The following is a 15,781-nucleotide window of genomic DNA, read 5'->3' on the forward strand; positions in this document are numbered from 1 at the left end:
CGTCTGACACCGGGACTCCCCACCAGCCGGGCGCCGGGGTAGGAGGTACCCGAATCCTCTGCTTGGTGGAGCCTGTGCGGGAGACCCGTGCGGCAAGGGCGGGAACACTCCTCCTGTGCGCTTTCGGGGGAGACAACGTGGTGCCCAGATTTTTCTGCGCTTAAAGCAGGTCCCAGGAGCCTGCCTGAAGTCCCGATGTGGAGGGTCCCATCGGCCCCTTCCTCCCAGGGGCTGAGGAGAGGCTTCTGAGGCTTCGCTCCTTTCTCAACCTGCTTTTCGGGGATATCAGCCCTCCCCAAGAACGCCGCCAAACACGCGGAGCGCGCTCGGTACCTGAAAACTCCCGGGCGGGACAGTGTATGGGCTTGCCGGAACAGAGCGCCATTTGATGTGCCGAGAGACCCCCTAAAGAGCAAACGAAAAATGTTGGTCCAAAGCTACTGGGTAATTAACTGAACAGCAGTTTCTCTTTTATCTGCTGGCCTTTGCCGGGTCCCAAAAAGGTTCATGAGCGTTGATTGAGAATGTGGGTCCTGATTGAAATGAAACAGGTCAAAGCACCTGATCACCAGTAATGGGCACAGCGCATTAAACCTGTGGAATGAAGAGCAGACACACATAAACTATTTTTACAGGAGCAGGATCTCATGCAGTGGACGAGGTCTTAAAGTTCCCCCAAAGGAAAGCTTCTAGAAGTCTGAAGCTTTCTGACTAAATGAAATGTTAGGAGATTAAAACGTTCAGTCACACGTCATTTTGATGCGAAAATGGCAAGTGACTGTTAAACTGAAATGTGGTTTGGGTGCCATTGGGACAGCATTAAATAGCAGTTATTAGGGGCAGGAGGCAAGTGTGTGTGAGTGACAGACAGGTTTTGTGGATCAGCATCCCTTTCTCTTAGGTGATTCCTCTTTCCACACGCATGACACAAACACAAATGCCTGTAACACAAATACCAGGCTCTAGGCGTCGGCTTCGGTGAAAGAGACTTTGGTAAAGTCAGAGCAAAACACTTTCTAACTTTGATCCCATTCTTGATAAGGAGAGAGGCGATTCTAGCTGCTGAACCATTTCTCTCCTTTGTTTCAAAATCAGGTTTGTTTATTTATATGTTAATTCCTAACAGCTTTGTTGAGAAACCAGGACTATATACTAACGGACAAATGTTTAGAATATTCCACTGGGTATATTCTTACATAGATGTGATGGATGACGGGGAAAATCACCACAATTCAGGGAAATGAACATATACACCACCATCAAAAGCTTCCTCATGCGCCCTTGTAATTTCTGCCTCCTGCTTCTCCCTGCTCCCCTCTTCCATCCATCTGCCTTCTGTCATAACTTGTTTTCATTTACTGGAATTGTATCATAATTCAATTCCATGGTATGTACTTTTTTGTCTGCCTCCTTTCATTCAGCATCATTATTTTTAGATCCACCCAGGTTGTTGTGTGTATCAATAATTCATTTCTTTATTGCTCAGTAGCATTTCATTATATGGATATATTTTAAACTTAAAAAAAAAATCCATTCAACTGCGCATGGACTTTGGGCTGTTTTCAGTTTGATCTGTTACAAATAAAGGTTCTATAAACAATTGTTATAACTCATTGTATAGCATGCTTTTATTTCACCTGGGGAAATACTTGGGGGCAGAATGGCTTGGTCACATGGTAGGTATATGTTGTCCTACAGTTCACCTTTTGTTTTGTATGTTTTCTGCTTTTTGTCTTGTGTGTGTTTTATTGGACACTTTCTATTGCTATGTGTTCACAGTAACTAATCTTTTCTTCTGCATTGTCTAATCACTACAAAGACCATATAGCCTTTTATCTCTGGAATTTCAATTTGGATCTTTTCTATACCTTTCATGTCTCAGTGTGTCCAATCTTTTCTCTAGCTTTTATTATTTTATTTTATTTATTTTATTTATTTTTATTTATTTATTTATTTATTTGCCATTTCCAGGGCTGCTCCTGCAGCATACAGGAGGTTCCCAGGCTAGGGGTCTAGTCGGAGTTGTAGCCACCAGCCTACACCAAAGCCACAGCAACACGGGATCTGAGCTGCGTCTGCGACATACACCACAGCTCACTGGCAACGCCGGATCCTTAGCCCACTGAGCAAGGCCAGGGATCGAACCCACAACCTCATGGTTCCTAGTCAGATTTGTTAACCACTGAGCCACGATGGGAACTCCTTCTCTAGCTTCTTGAATATACATTAATAATAACTCGTTTACTACTTTTAGCCTTGTTGTCACTTCCTGTGTTCCTTCGGATTGATTGCTTGTCACTTCATTGTGGCTTGTATTGTCCTTTTTGTCTGCCTGATAATTCTGGGACGGATGACAGGCATTGTAAATTTTATATTCTTAACCAAAAGTGGAAGTGTCGTGGGTAAGGCTTTGGAAAAAAAAGATGTTTCTACTCATTTTCTCTTCTTCTCACCATTGATGTGCTCATACACACAGGGCAATGTAGGTTCTGTCTGAATCTAGCTACTGAACCTACTATCTAATTGCTGCATGGACCTCTAACGAGTTATCTGACTTCTCTTGACCTTTGCACGTTTTCCTCTGGGTTACTTCTTTCTCCTGAACTGGCTACCATCTCCTTTGCTAACTTTTCCTTCTGTACCCTAAGCCCCAGCCTTAACCCTTCCATTCTGTGCACACTAAGCAAGCAAACTCATCTATTCCCATGGCTTACAAGCCTGAAATCTCTGCCTCCAGCTAAGGGCTCATACCTGGAATCCCGGGCTACATGTCCAACTCAGAAAATCTTGATCAAGCCTCGGTTTAGATTATCCAAAAATAGAGCTTTTACTAACGTCAACTCCTATTTTTCTGATTCCTAAATTCCTAATTCAGAAATTCCACATGGAGCCCAAACTATGTTTTAGAATCCTTAAATTGAACTGCAAGGCTCACATATTTTGAGCCTTACCTGTCCTAGGCTTATCTCCCCTAATTTTCCCCGTCACTCCCTATACTCCTGTCCTTTGGCTTCCTTTGTGCTCCTTAAAGAATCTTTTCCACTTGGGTTTTCACTCTGCTATGTGAGATGTTCTCTCCTCACTCTTTACCTGGCCAACACATACACATCCTCCTGGTATTACCTATTTATTCCTATTTTCCTAGTCCTCCAAGCTGAATTAGATGCCCTGTGATAAGTTCTCAGAGGACCCTGACATCTCATTAATTGCCCTAAATCTACAGTCATATTTTCAATGTATTATCTCGTTATTGTACTGATATATATATATATATTTCTTTTTAGGGCTGCACCTACGGCATATGGAGGTTCCCAGGCTAGGGGTCTAATCAGAGCTACAGCTGCTGGCCTACACCACAGCCAGATCTGAGCTGCGTCTGCAACCTATACCACAGCTCATGGCAATGCTGGATCCTTAACCCACTGAGCGAGGCCAGGGATCAAACCTGCAACCTCATGGTTCCTAGTCAGATTTGTTTCCACTGTGCCACGACAGGGAACTCCTGTACTGATATTTGTTAATATCAGTTAACTCCATAAGAGAAGAAACGATGTATTTTTAATTTACGTCTGTACCTCTAGTGTCATTCCTAACATGAAATACAAACCTAATAAATCTGTCTCTACTGGATTGCCCTAGGCAGTTTATTCTTCTTCTCATATCACTTATTGTAATTTCCCCATAGCTTTGGGATGCCATCTTTAACATACAGAGTGATACATTTCTATAAAAATCGGTGTCAATTTCTGGACTTTCTGTTTTGTTCTACTGGTCATTCTGTCTATACACATGCAAGTACCAAACTGCTTTAATGATACGGGTTAGTGTGTAGTTAAGGCTTCCTCCATATTCCCCATCCCAGCTCTCTGTTTAGAAGTTTTGATTTAAAAGTAATACTTTTTGTTAGGCTGGATATATTTGTAATTTTCTATCATCTTTTTTTTTTTTGTCTTTTTGCCATTTCTTGGGCCGCTCCCGCGGCATATGGAGGTTCCCAGGCTAGGGGTCCAATCGGAGCTGTAGCCACCAGCCTACGCCAGAGCCACAGCAACACAGGATCTGAGCCACGTCTGCAACCTCCACCACAGCTCACGGCAACGCCGGATCGTTAACCCACTGAGCAAGGGCAGGGATCGAACCTGCAACCTCATGGTTCCTAGTGAGATTCGTTAACCACTGCACCATGATGGGAACTCCTCTATCATCTTATTTTACACTGTGGGGTTTTGTTTCTTTTAATAGAGCCTTGCCATTTGCTTTGTATTTTATCTTTTGCTTTATGACCTGTGATAGTTTTTAATGTCCTATTTCTATCCATTTGTAAAGCATATGATCTGCTTTATTTCTTCTAGTGATTCTCATAACAAATTTGAATAATTTGAATCGAACGATGGCTGTCGTTTGACTGCCCACCTAGTTGCTGCTCCTACCTTCTTTGCTAATAAGCCCTGATTTGGTTCTGACATCAATATTCCCAGCCAAAGGACTGAATTATGTTAATTCTTTTATCTTTGCCAGTGATTGGCTTAGGGGTGAACACATGATCCATTTCTGGCCAATGAAATACCAGGATAAACACGTTTGGGCTATTAGGAAAGTGCCTCCTCTCTCAAAAGGAAGAGGCATATCCTTTGCCATGATTCCCCTCTCTTTCTGCTTTGGATGCTGTGGAGAGCAGATGTGAATCTTAGAGCCGTGGCAGCCATCTTGGAGTCACGAGGAACAATACTGCAAATACATGGAAGGTGACAAAATGCAAAGATCAAAAAGGCCCAGATTCTTGACAAAATCAGTGAACTGCCAATCCAATCTTGGGACTGCCTTCCTCTGGATGTCTCCTTAAGTAAACAACAGATGTCTGCAAAGTTTAAGTTACCATTAGCTAGGTTTTCTATGACTTGCAGCTGAAAACATTCCTAATTCAGTACTCCATTTCTAATTCTTGATTTTCTTTACTTTTTCCTCTATTACTTTTGGTATTTTATTCTTTTTCACTTTCAGATATTTATTTTTTTATAAGGACAACCTTTATTTGAGCCTTATATTTATCTTTCTACTTGTAATGCATTTTCTTTGACACACCTCCAGGCCTAACTCAAGTCTGTTATATCCATAGGGTTGTGTTACATCTGCTTTTCTGTTGGTTGAGAAGGTGGCAAAAATAGGACAGAGCAGGGTCTAAGGAGGAAGAGAGGATCTGAGGCTGTGGGTATCACAGTTGGGAGACTTTCTCACTCAAGACTTTCTCTAAGATTTAGTTCAAAGTTCTGTACTAAGGTTTACTCTGAATAGTTAAGGGTGTATCTGATCCAATGAGGAAAGCTTTGGTTTTTTCAGGTTACTTACCTAGACGCCAGGGAAGCCAAAGCCTCCTCTTGTCTCAAAGACAAGTTGTCTTAGGTGGTAATTTCCTTCCCTCATCCCTGCTTGTCTCTCCTGCTCTCCTCTGAGATATGGGTGGAAAAGGAAGGAAAAAAAATAGGCAAACTAGGAATTCATCACATTTGTCCCTTCCCTGCTTACATCCTGTGTTTCTCTTAGTAAAACAAACAAAAATGCCACTTCTTAGTAGTTCTTCCCATCTCGAATGAATGAGTCAGTTTTTCTATTCTGATAAGAGAGGCAACCATTTAATGAGATTCCTGGGAGTTCCCGTTGTGGCTCAGTGGAAATGAATCCGACTAGGAATTTGATCCCTGGCCTCACTCAGTGGGTTAAGGATCTGGCGTTGCCGTGAGCTGTGGTGTAGGTCACAGATGTGGCTCGGATCTGGCGTTGCTGTGGCTGTGGCATAGGCTGGCAGCTGTATCTCGGACTGGACCCCTAGCCTGGGAACTTCCATCTGCCAAGGGTGTGGCCCTAAAAGGACAAAAGATACCCCCCCCCCAAAAAAAAAGCAGAGAGAGAGAGAGATTCCTGGTACCTTTCTTTTGAGCTTCATTTCCAAATCCCATCCCTTATGCCATAGGCCTACTGCCCTCCAAATTAGGGGTATCAGTTAGTTTTTTCAGAACTTTATTTCTTCACATTTTTATCCATTGTATTGCTTCAGGAGGAGTCAAATAGATGCTACAGTCAATTTCAAAAATCTCCCATTTTTAAATTATGAGGCTGTGCTTCTTCCTTCGTTTGGATGCTTTTGATTTTTTTTTTTTTTGCCAGTCTTACTTATTTTGTGCGCTTTATTACATTTGAGAAGAGAGAAGTTTCTTGATGTTATATTCCTTTCCTAGTTTCTCTGTGAAATTGAAGCAGAGTTTACCAACAGGACTGCTTGAATTGCTATGTATTTTTAGCTATGTCTAGAAGTACATGTATAAGAGAATTAGGGCAATTATAAAGATTATCAGGACCAAAATTACCCTCAAATTTATCTGAAACATCTAGATAATTGCAGGAAAATATCATTGTTTAAATTTGAAAGCATTCTGATAATAGCTGCAATTCTCTTCTCCACTTTGCATGTGCGGGGAGAAACCGAAGATTCCAAAATAGCAGCCACAGTGCTGAGTTGAGGCTAGCTTTGTGTTCTTCTGACCAGTCACATTTTTAAATCAATTGTTATTAGTATTAGCTCAAGTCCCATGCTTCTCATCACAACAAGCCAGAATACGTATCTTGCCAAGAAGAGAACCCTAAGTATGATTACAGGAGTATAAGCACATTTCACCAAATGAAAGGCAGACTTTCTAAAAAGATATTGATTTCCTTTTGTGGAGATGGTTAAAACACTATGTAGAGTCACCTGCCTCTCAGGTGATAGCACCGACTACCCAGTGCGCTTTTTGAAGAGTCTTGTCTTCATATCTGATAGGGTTGAGTTTGAAGACCATTCAGTTTCTGGTGCAAGGCTACATATATGTGGTTTCCATGTGGGGGGCTGTGGAGATTGTGGATTGGCTGTCCCAAGGACCCACTGCAGGACACTCCAGCCTCTAGGATTCCAGAGGCTGGCATGTGGCCATCAGTTTCACAGCCTCACTTGTTTCTAGGGTCCATATGTGGCTTAGTTCCTACCCAGTTGTTGGAGATCTTGATTCAAAATTGAGTCATTGATGCTACCACTTGTCCCGTATTCTCCAGGTATAGTATGAAGCATAAAAAAATTTTGAACCACCAAGTTAGGAAACAACTAAGATATGTGGGGAGAGAAACAAGCTATGAACGGCTTCTTCCTGACCAAACAGACAGAGGCAGTGTGGCCTGGAGCAGATGGCCCTGATGGAAGATTCTAGATCCTGCAGCTTCCTGACTGAGGCAAAGACAGCAGCGCTCCTGGTGGCCTGGTTCTATGGTGAGGTTCGGGCAGTTGTTTCTGGAAGGCCAGCCTAGAGTCTACTCTTTTAGTACTTACCCCCAAAGGGTCGGCCTTTTATTATATCCTTTTCTGCGTGCAGTAACCAGAACAGATTCTGAGACCTGAGTCTAAGAACTCTGACTGCCCACAGGACCATAGCAGACCTAGTGCTAATGCAGGCATTTTGCTGCCACAGATTATGTCTCTTGAGTCTCAAAGATCGGAAATGCAGGCCTCTGTGAGGTGTTTTCTCTTGTCCAGTTACTTCCCTGGATCCATTTAAAATGATACAAGGGAGTTCCTATTGCGGCATGGTGGGGACAAACCTGATAGCATCCATGAGGATACAGGTTCAATCCATGGCCTCGCTTAGTGGGTTAAGGATCTAGCATTGCCCTGAGCTATGCTGTAGGTCACAGACATGGTTCAAATCACACATTGCTGTGGCTGTGGCATAGTCTGGCAGCTGCAGCTCTGATTCGACCCCTGGCCTGGGAACATCCATACGCTGTGGTGTGGCCCTAAAAAAAGGCAAAAATAAAACATAACATAAAAGTGATGGAAAATGGTCATGTGGGGAACTAGGGTATCACTTCTCAGAGACAGAAGGTGTTGGGATGGAAGCTGTGTCTCCAAGTAGGATGGTGCATACAGAGCCATGGGCCTCCCTCAGCCTTACCTGGAGGAATCCTCATCTCAGGGCATTTCTCCAACCTTCCTTCACAAAGGATGTCCTCTTGGGATAGTTTGGCTGAAAGTAAGAGAGCATTCAGGTTCGGTTGTCTAAATCTTGAAAACTTAGAATCTCACAAACTAAGAGTAATCTCACAAACAAATATAGAGCGTCACTACTGAGAGCCCAGTTATGTCAGCAAGACTCACGTTCTTTCTGTGGTTTGCTCCACTCTCTAGGTAGGATGGCCTCGACTTAGAGACTAGCCCAAACTCTGACTGCAGCCAGACATATTGACATCCTATTTTATTTTATTTTATTATTTTATTTTATTGTCTTTTTAGGACCACACCTGTGGCATATGGAGGTTCCAAGCCTAGGGATTGAATTAGAGCTACAGCTGCTGGCCTACGCCACAGCCACAGCAATGCAGGATTCGACCTGCATCTGCCACCTACACCACAGCCAGATCCTTAACCCACAGATCGAAGCCATGGATTAAACCTGTGTCCTCATGGATAGTAGTGAGATGTGTTTCCACTGAGCCATGATGGGAACTCTTTGACACCCTTTTAAAGAAAATAATTTATTTACTCTGTCGTTCCTTGCTGAATATTTCCTTTTCCCCCTCTGTCTCCTATTACAAAAAAATATAGCAATAAGTAACTCTGGATATCTGTCATTGCTCCCGTGTGCAGATGCAACTCTTAGATTCCTAGAGAGGGAACTTCTTGGTCAAAGAAAGCATGCATTTGAACCGTTGATAGCTCTTGCCATATTGCCTTCCCAAAAGATGTGTCAATGAGTAATGATGAAAGCGCATGCTTTCCAAAAGAGAGTGTGTGCTTTTATGAGTGAGGTGGAAGGGGTGCGTCTGTGAGTGGTGGATCCGAGGTACCCGAGGCTAAGCAGAGGAATGTCCCCGCTTTAAAGTTCAGGTTCCTCTATCTGGCCTCAGGAAAAGAGGGAAGGAGCTCTCCAAAGTGAAATTTCCTGTTTGTGCCAAAAGTACTTTTTGGTCCTCAGTAGGCTGGAACCCAAAGGAAGAGAAAACCAACTGAGTCACAAATCTGAACAGGTTAATGAATGCAACCAAAATGAGACTAGAGAATTCCTGCTGTTTCTATTAAGCTGATAGGAGTTACCCTAGGGCTGTTTTCCCAGACCTTTCAGAACTCTGATGAGCTCACTATGGGTGTTTTTCAAAATACCTTTGGTTCTAATTGCTTCAGGGTTAGTTCAAGGGAAGTTCTCCCCCCAACCCCCTCGAGGGGGCACACCCAGGGCTCGTAGAAATTCCCCAGGCCAGGGTTCAAACCTGTGCCACAGCAGGCGACCAAGCTGCAGTGACAACACCAGATCCTTAATCTGCTGTGCCACAAGGGAATTCCAGAAAGTTATTTTTATTTTTAAATAACTTTAAAGTTTAAATTTTGAAATACAACTTTTCCCCTTATGGAACCCTGAAGCTTTTGCAATATTGGAAAATAATGGCTTGGGTTTTATATATGTACTTTGGCACCTTAAATATAGATCAATTTGCAAGCTTTCCTAGGAATGTCAAGGTGTGATATTCCTAACCTGATTTTCAATTTCCTTTTTTGTTTTCTTTTCTTTTTTTTCTTTTTACAGCCTAGGGAAATTCCCAGGCTAGGGGGCCAATCAGAGTTGCAGCTGCAGGCCTACACCAGAGCCACAGCAACACCAGATCCAAGACATATCTGCAACCTATGCTGCATCTTGTGGCAACTCTGGATCTTTAACCCTGGCAGGGCCAGGGATTGAACCTGCATCCTCAGAGACAATGTCAGGTCCTTAACCTGCTGAGCTATAGTGGGAACTCCTCCCATTTTCTTATTTGAGAAATTAACAGTTTTTGATTTTACATTTGGAAACATTTATTTTAATTGTTCAAAGGCTCTTTTTCTGAGTTCCTGTCATGGCGCAGTGGTTAACGAATCCGACTAGCAACCATGAGGTTGCGGGTTCAATCCATGGCCTTGCTCAGTGGCTTAAAGATCCAGCATTGCCGTGAGCTGTGATGTAGGTCACAGATGCGGCTCAGATCCTGCGTTGCCGTGGCTCTGGCGTAGACTGGTGGCTATAGCTCCGATTAGACCCCTAACCTGGGAATCTCCATATGCCTTGGGAGCAGCCCTAGAAAAGGCAAAAAGACAAAAAAATAATAATAATAAACAAATAAAGTCTCTTTTTCAATTCAGTTTTTTTTTTTTTTTTTCTTTTGCTGGCCCCTTGTGGAGATAATTTAAACCCAACTGAGAAGGCCATTCAGGAATAACTGAAGGAAGCTAAACTCTATGCACCTTCAGCTGTTCTCACCAAACCATCAGAGGATTCTCTCTGACCCAGAAAACCACGGCAGTCTACCCACAAGAACATTCTTCTTCTTCTTCTTCTTCTTTTTTTTTTTTTTTTGGCATTTTAGGGCCACATCCGCAGCATATGGAGATTCCCAGGCCGGAGGTCGAATTGGAGCTACAGCTGCTGGCCTATGCCACATGCAGGGAGCCAAGGAGATGCAGGAGGCCGAGGAAGGGAACTAGCTGGATGGCACAGCTCCGAGGATGGGTTCCTAACCGAGGAAAGAAGCCAACCCGCCGGCACAGTTCCGAGGGCAGGTTTAGAAATAGGGAAAAGGGCTTACCCAGCAGCACGGTTCCAGTTCCGAGGGCAAGTTCTAAAAACAATGAGGCTCACCTGCTAACCCGACAACAACGGCAACAATGACAAAGTGAAGGCTTTGCACAACAGTGCAAGAATGGAAATCGCTTCTTGGAAAATTCAGTTTTTCCTGTTATTTACTTATTATTCAGTCTTTCCTGTTATTTGTTTGTTATTCCTTGTTATTTTCCTGTATTGATTTGTGACTCAATAAAATTGGATCAATAATATGATTGGAACAATAATAAATAAGGGTTTCACCTTGGTGGAATTCCCCCTATTCAAATCTAATTTAGTTAAAAAATAAAGTATTCATTAGTTACAAGTAAAAATAGGTCTCAGAGTTAGGTAACTGTGGAATGTACAATAGGTTAGAATAGGTTAGACATACATTATTCTTGATGAAAAAACATAATAATAATCTTGCTTTTAATGAATTTTGTAGGAGGCTTTTAAGTTTTAGGAAATTAAGTTGCTTTGATATAAAAAAATATTTTCTCATACTGTCCCCTGACCATGACACTTTGAAGTTAGTACCCCAAGCTTTAATCTAAAAAAACAAATTTTTGTAAATGTCAAATTCTTGTGCTTGTGACCTTTCTAGCTGCTAAAGATTAGCTTAAAACATAAAGGGTGGTGCTTGCTAAAAGCAACCACAAAATGTTTTGTACCAAATCGCCTTATTTTCAAATGATGTTTTTTCCACATGATGTTTTGTACCCATTATAGTTTTACATGACGTATTGTATCCATGAGTTTTAGTTAAAAATCTTAGAACACAACACATATCTACTGTACCGTGTAATCAAGGGATAAAATCTAAAAGTTTCACCTTTAAAAATATGATCTAAGCACTGTGATGTAAGTTACAGTTAAGCTGTCTATATAAACTGCTACCTATGCCAATAAAATTCGAGCAGTCCAGCACTCTAAAAAAGAGACAAAGAGGCTGACTCCGTGTGCATTCGCCGACACCGTCCATCCCCAACAGGGTGCGTATCCCTGGCCGCTGGAGCTGGACTCCAGCAGCCACAGCAACACAGGATCTGAGCCATGTTTGTGACCTACACGACAGCTCACGGCAACACCAGATCCTTAACCCCTGAGCGAGGCCAGGGATCGAACCCACAACCTCAAGGTTCCTAGACGGATTCATTTCCACTGCTCAACAACAGGAACTCCGAAAGCAGCTACAGCTAATACTGCCTCATAAGATAGTTATCTCCAGTGGGGTGAAACTAGGCCAAGAAACCAAAGTTCTCTAACTTCATTGTAAGGCTTGATTCTAATGCCTATGTTTTATCCTCTCTTATTCCAACAGGCCACAGGCTACCTCAGGCCCAATTTGGACAACATTCCTAGAGCTGCCTGGTTTGCAGGCATGTTCTTGCCTCAGTATTTCCTTTCCCACACCCTCTTGTGACCATTTATTTTCGTGAGAGGAAGGAGGATAGATGGCCCCTAATGAAGTAATGACATCCTTGAATCATGGTGCCTTGATTAGCGAATGTTGCTGAGTTACCCAACGAAGGCACATCCACAGGTCACACTCTGGGCTTTCAAAACCACTCCATAGAAAAGAGCATCTCACATCTAGAAAGTTTTCTTACCTTCTTTTACTAGTTCTTTTTGCTAACTTGCAGCATATTGAGCTTTAAGCTCAGTACATGAACTTGACCTACCGAAATTTGGGTTAGCATATATTTGCCATCCTTGAGTTCACTTTTGATTCACAGACTGAAATATAAGTTAGGATTATGTCTGACACAAGTGCCATAAAACCTAATGAACGTGGACTTACCCAAAGAAGGGATTGATTTACTCTCTGTGAAAAGAAGTCTGGGTTTAACAAATCAGGGCTAGTACAGCACCTCACAATGCCATCAAAGGACTGGGCTCTTTCTCCTGCCCCATCATCCTGAGGATGGTGGATACACCTCCAGCATCAAGCGCACATTCTAATCACGGGAGAAAGGGGAAGCAGCAGATACTGAACCAGCAGACTTGAATGTATGTCTTATTCATGAAATCTCACCTGGTCTCTTCTAGCTGCAAGGGAGTCCGTGAAGGAGTTTTCTAGCTTTCCAGCTTGTGTAGCACAGGAAGGCATGGGAGGGCATGCACATGGGCTTCGAGTGAGCCAATTTACAACGTGTTCCTAGCAGGTTTGTGCTTTCTGGCATCTGCCTGGACCCATTCCAGGTTTGGTCTTCGTTCTTCATCACTGAGAGACCACAGCTGCCACTTCCCCTTCTGCTGCTGAGCTAGAGCAATGAGGACCAAGATGTAAACAGTTTTTGTAGTTTCCTAAGAATTTTTTTCTAAATAATGGGAAGAGCGCAATGGTTAGAAATCAGAAAAGCCTGCATATTAGATTGTTTTATTTATCCTAAAATGTTACATCTCCGGAGACTCATATCACCTGAGTCCTAGTCTCTCTCCTACAAAGTAGAGAAGTTAGGCTTCAATCTTCTGTTTTTCCCTCTTGGGTAGGATCTTAAATGTCTAGTGTTAGACCAGCATTCATCCACGTTCCCATGAGGGCTCAAAGGGGCTGGGCTCAGAGAGGGGGCCATGGCTCATCATCCTCATCTCCCCATCTCTCCCAGCCCTCTCTTAGGACCACCCAGCACTTAGAAAATGGAAATGAATTTGGGGAACTGTGTAGTAAGCTATATTTCTCATTGCCCCCATGTGACTTTTGCCTTCAAGAAATGAACTAGTCCAGTCTTTGCTATTAGAATCACAATTCCCCCTTCAGATAACTGTGGCTCCTCTGGAATCACAAGAGTGACAGGGAGGTCAAGCCACTGAAATGGTATCATCTGCCAGCTTTTAACTGCCTCTTGGTCCAGCATGGCCCAGGAAGCTGCCTTAGAGCCAGAGCCTCCACTCTTGACCTAACAAGGCTTTTCTAGGCCCACACCTATAAGCACAGCACCTACTTTAGCCTGTAAAATATTCCCATGACTTGCTTAACTGTCCATAATCCTGCAGCATCACTGAAGGTGGAGGTTTTCAAGTATGCCATCGATTACAGCTACTATAATGCTTCCAAACTGCAAAGCACAGGGAACTATTTATCGAATCACTTGTGATGAAACATGATGGAGAATAATGTGAGAAAATGAATGTACATATACGTATGACTGGGTCACTTTGCTGTACAGCAGAAATTGGCGGAACATTGTAGAACAATCACAAAAAAATTTAAAAACTAAAAAAATAATAAATACTGATGATAATAAATGAATAAATAAATAACTTGTTACCCATCTAGGGGTAGGGGGCTTGTGATTAATTTTCAGATATTTTCTGCAGCTGTTGTCATTGGTGTCTCCTTTAGACTTCATTTCAGCCCAGGCATCTTTACCTGTAGCACAGGTAGAAAGTGGTTGGTCATGTTAATTCTGTTTAGTCAACTTGGATCAGAGGGTAGGACTTTCCCTTCGGGCCAGGACTGGAAGATGTTCTAGCCCTCTCTTCTAGTGGGTGGTCCATAGGAGAAGAGCGATGCAGAAGGCAGATTACTGAGGGATGGGCCAGAGAATGTGTCTCCAAAGACCACCATGCTCAGTGGGTAACAGGCTGACCTTGCAGTGGGGATGGCTTGCCATGGCCATGGCTTCAGGGAAAGCCTGGAGGTGACTTAGCTCTACAGGACTTTTGGGAGTCTCCTAGAATATTCTTCTCACCCCCTCAATATGGGGTGGCTCCATTCCTTCCTCTCTGGCCCATTATTCTCTGTCTAAAATTTTCTATGGTGTGAGGGGAGGGATCAGGAGGTAGGATAGATCAGATTCCTCTGAAACTAGGTGTCTAAACATTCTAGTCTCATGCTGCCTTTGTTTTTGTTTCAGTTGTGGAAAGGCTTAGGAGATCCTAGCAAGAGTACTTAATAAGGGGCTCATAGATAGAATGCAGGGTGTCCGTGAACTTGAGTGAAAATGCATCTCTGTTGCCAGCCACTCTAAATAAAATTGAGTATTTCCTTCAGTGGGCAGCAGCCATGGCTATAATAGTGGTATCTCTAACTTTGACAACAGTAGAAGTTACAAATTTCACATCACATTAAAGTTAATGCATAAACCTCAAAATAGCCCCACACTCATGAAACTTCAAAGTGTGTTATTAGACTCACCACTTTCCTAGAGCCACCACTAGATCTTTTTATATAATACATTAGTAAAGTATACATCTTATTATGTCACATTAAAAGATTCAATAACTACATTTTGATACTAAAACTTTTCTTTGGAATCCTATGTTTTTTATTGTGCATTTAAAAATATTTTTCTAAGGAGAGTTTCACCAGACTACCAAAGCAGTTTATGTCACAAAAATAAGTTCAAGGACCTCTGCCCTAGGGAGTAATTGACACATTTATATAGAACAGAGATGAGGGGAAAACACAGTTTAAAATTTAGACAGATCACCACGCTAACTACAGTCAAAATAACTAAGCATAAACCAATGTGTGAAAATTATTTCTTTTGTTTGTTTTCGTATTTTTTTGGGGGGGGGGCACACCTGTGGCATATGGAAGTTTCCAGGCCAGGGGTCTAATTGGAGCTGTAGCCACTGGCCTACACCACAGCCACAGCAACACCAGATCCCAGCCACATCTACGACCTACACCACAGCTCACAGCAACGCCAGATCCTTAACTCACTGAGTGAGGCCAAGGATTGAACCTGCGTCCTCATGGATACTAGTGAGATTCGTTTCTGCTGAGCCATGATAGGAACTCCTAAAAATTATTTCAATCAAACATGCATTGTTCCAGACCTCAGTAGCCTGTGGGTATAAATGGGGTGACCTAACAACTACATTTCCCTTGTATCTGCTAGCTGTGTCTCCCCTTTCGCCCAAATCTGTTTTTATGGGAATTCTGGAAAGTGTCTTATGTGTGTTCATTCATAGTCTTCTCATTTTCTTCCTCTTTAGCTAATCTTGTTAATAGTTTCTCTGCCCCAGAAGACTCTGGGAAGCGGGGGGCGGTGATGATCCATCGCTGTCCCCATTCAGGGCACCTTTTCTGAGAAGCAAAGGTTATCTCCTGAAGTTCCTGTGTTTCCAACCCTCATTTGCCCAGGGAAGTGCCCGGTTCCTGAAGTTCTCCACCTCCC

This window comes from Phacochoerus africanus, chromosome 16, assembly GCF_016906955.1.
Source record: "Phacochoerus africanus isolate WHEZ1 chromosome 16, ROS_Pafr_v1, whole genome shotgun sequence".
Classification (NCBI taxonomy): domain Eukaryota; kingdom Metazoa; phylum Chordata; class Mammalia; order Artiodactyla; family Suidae; genus Phacochoerus; species Phacochoerus africanus.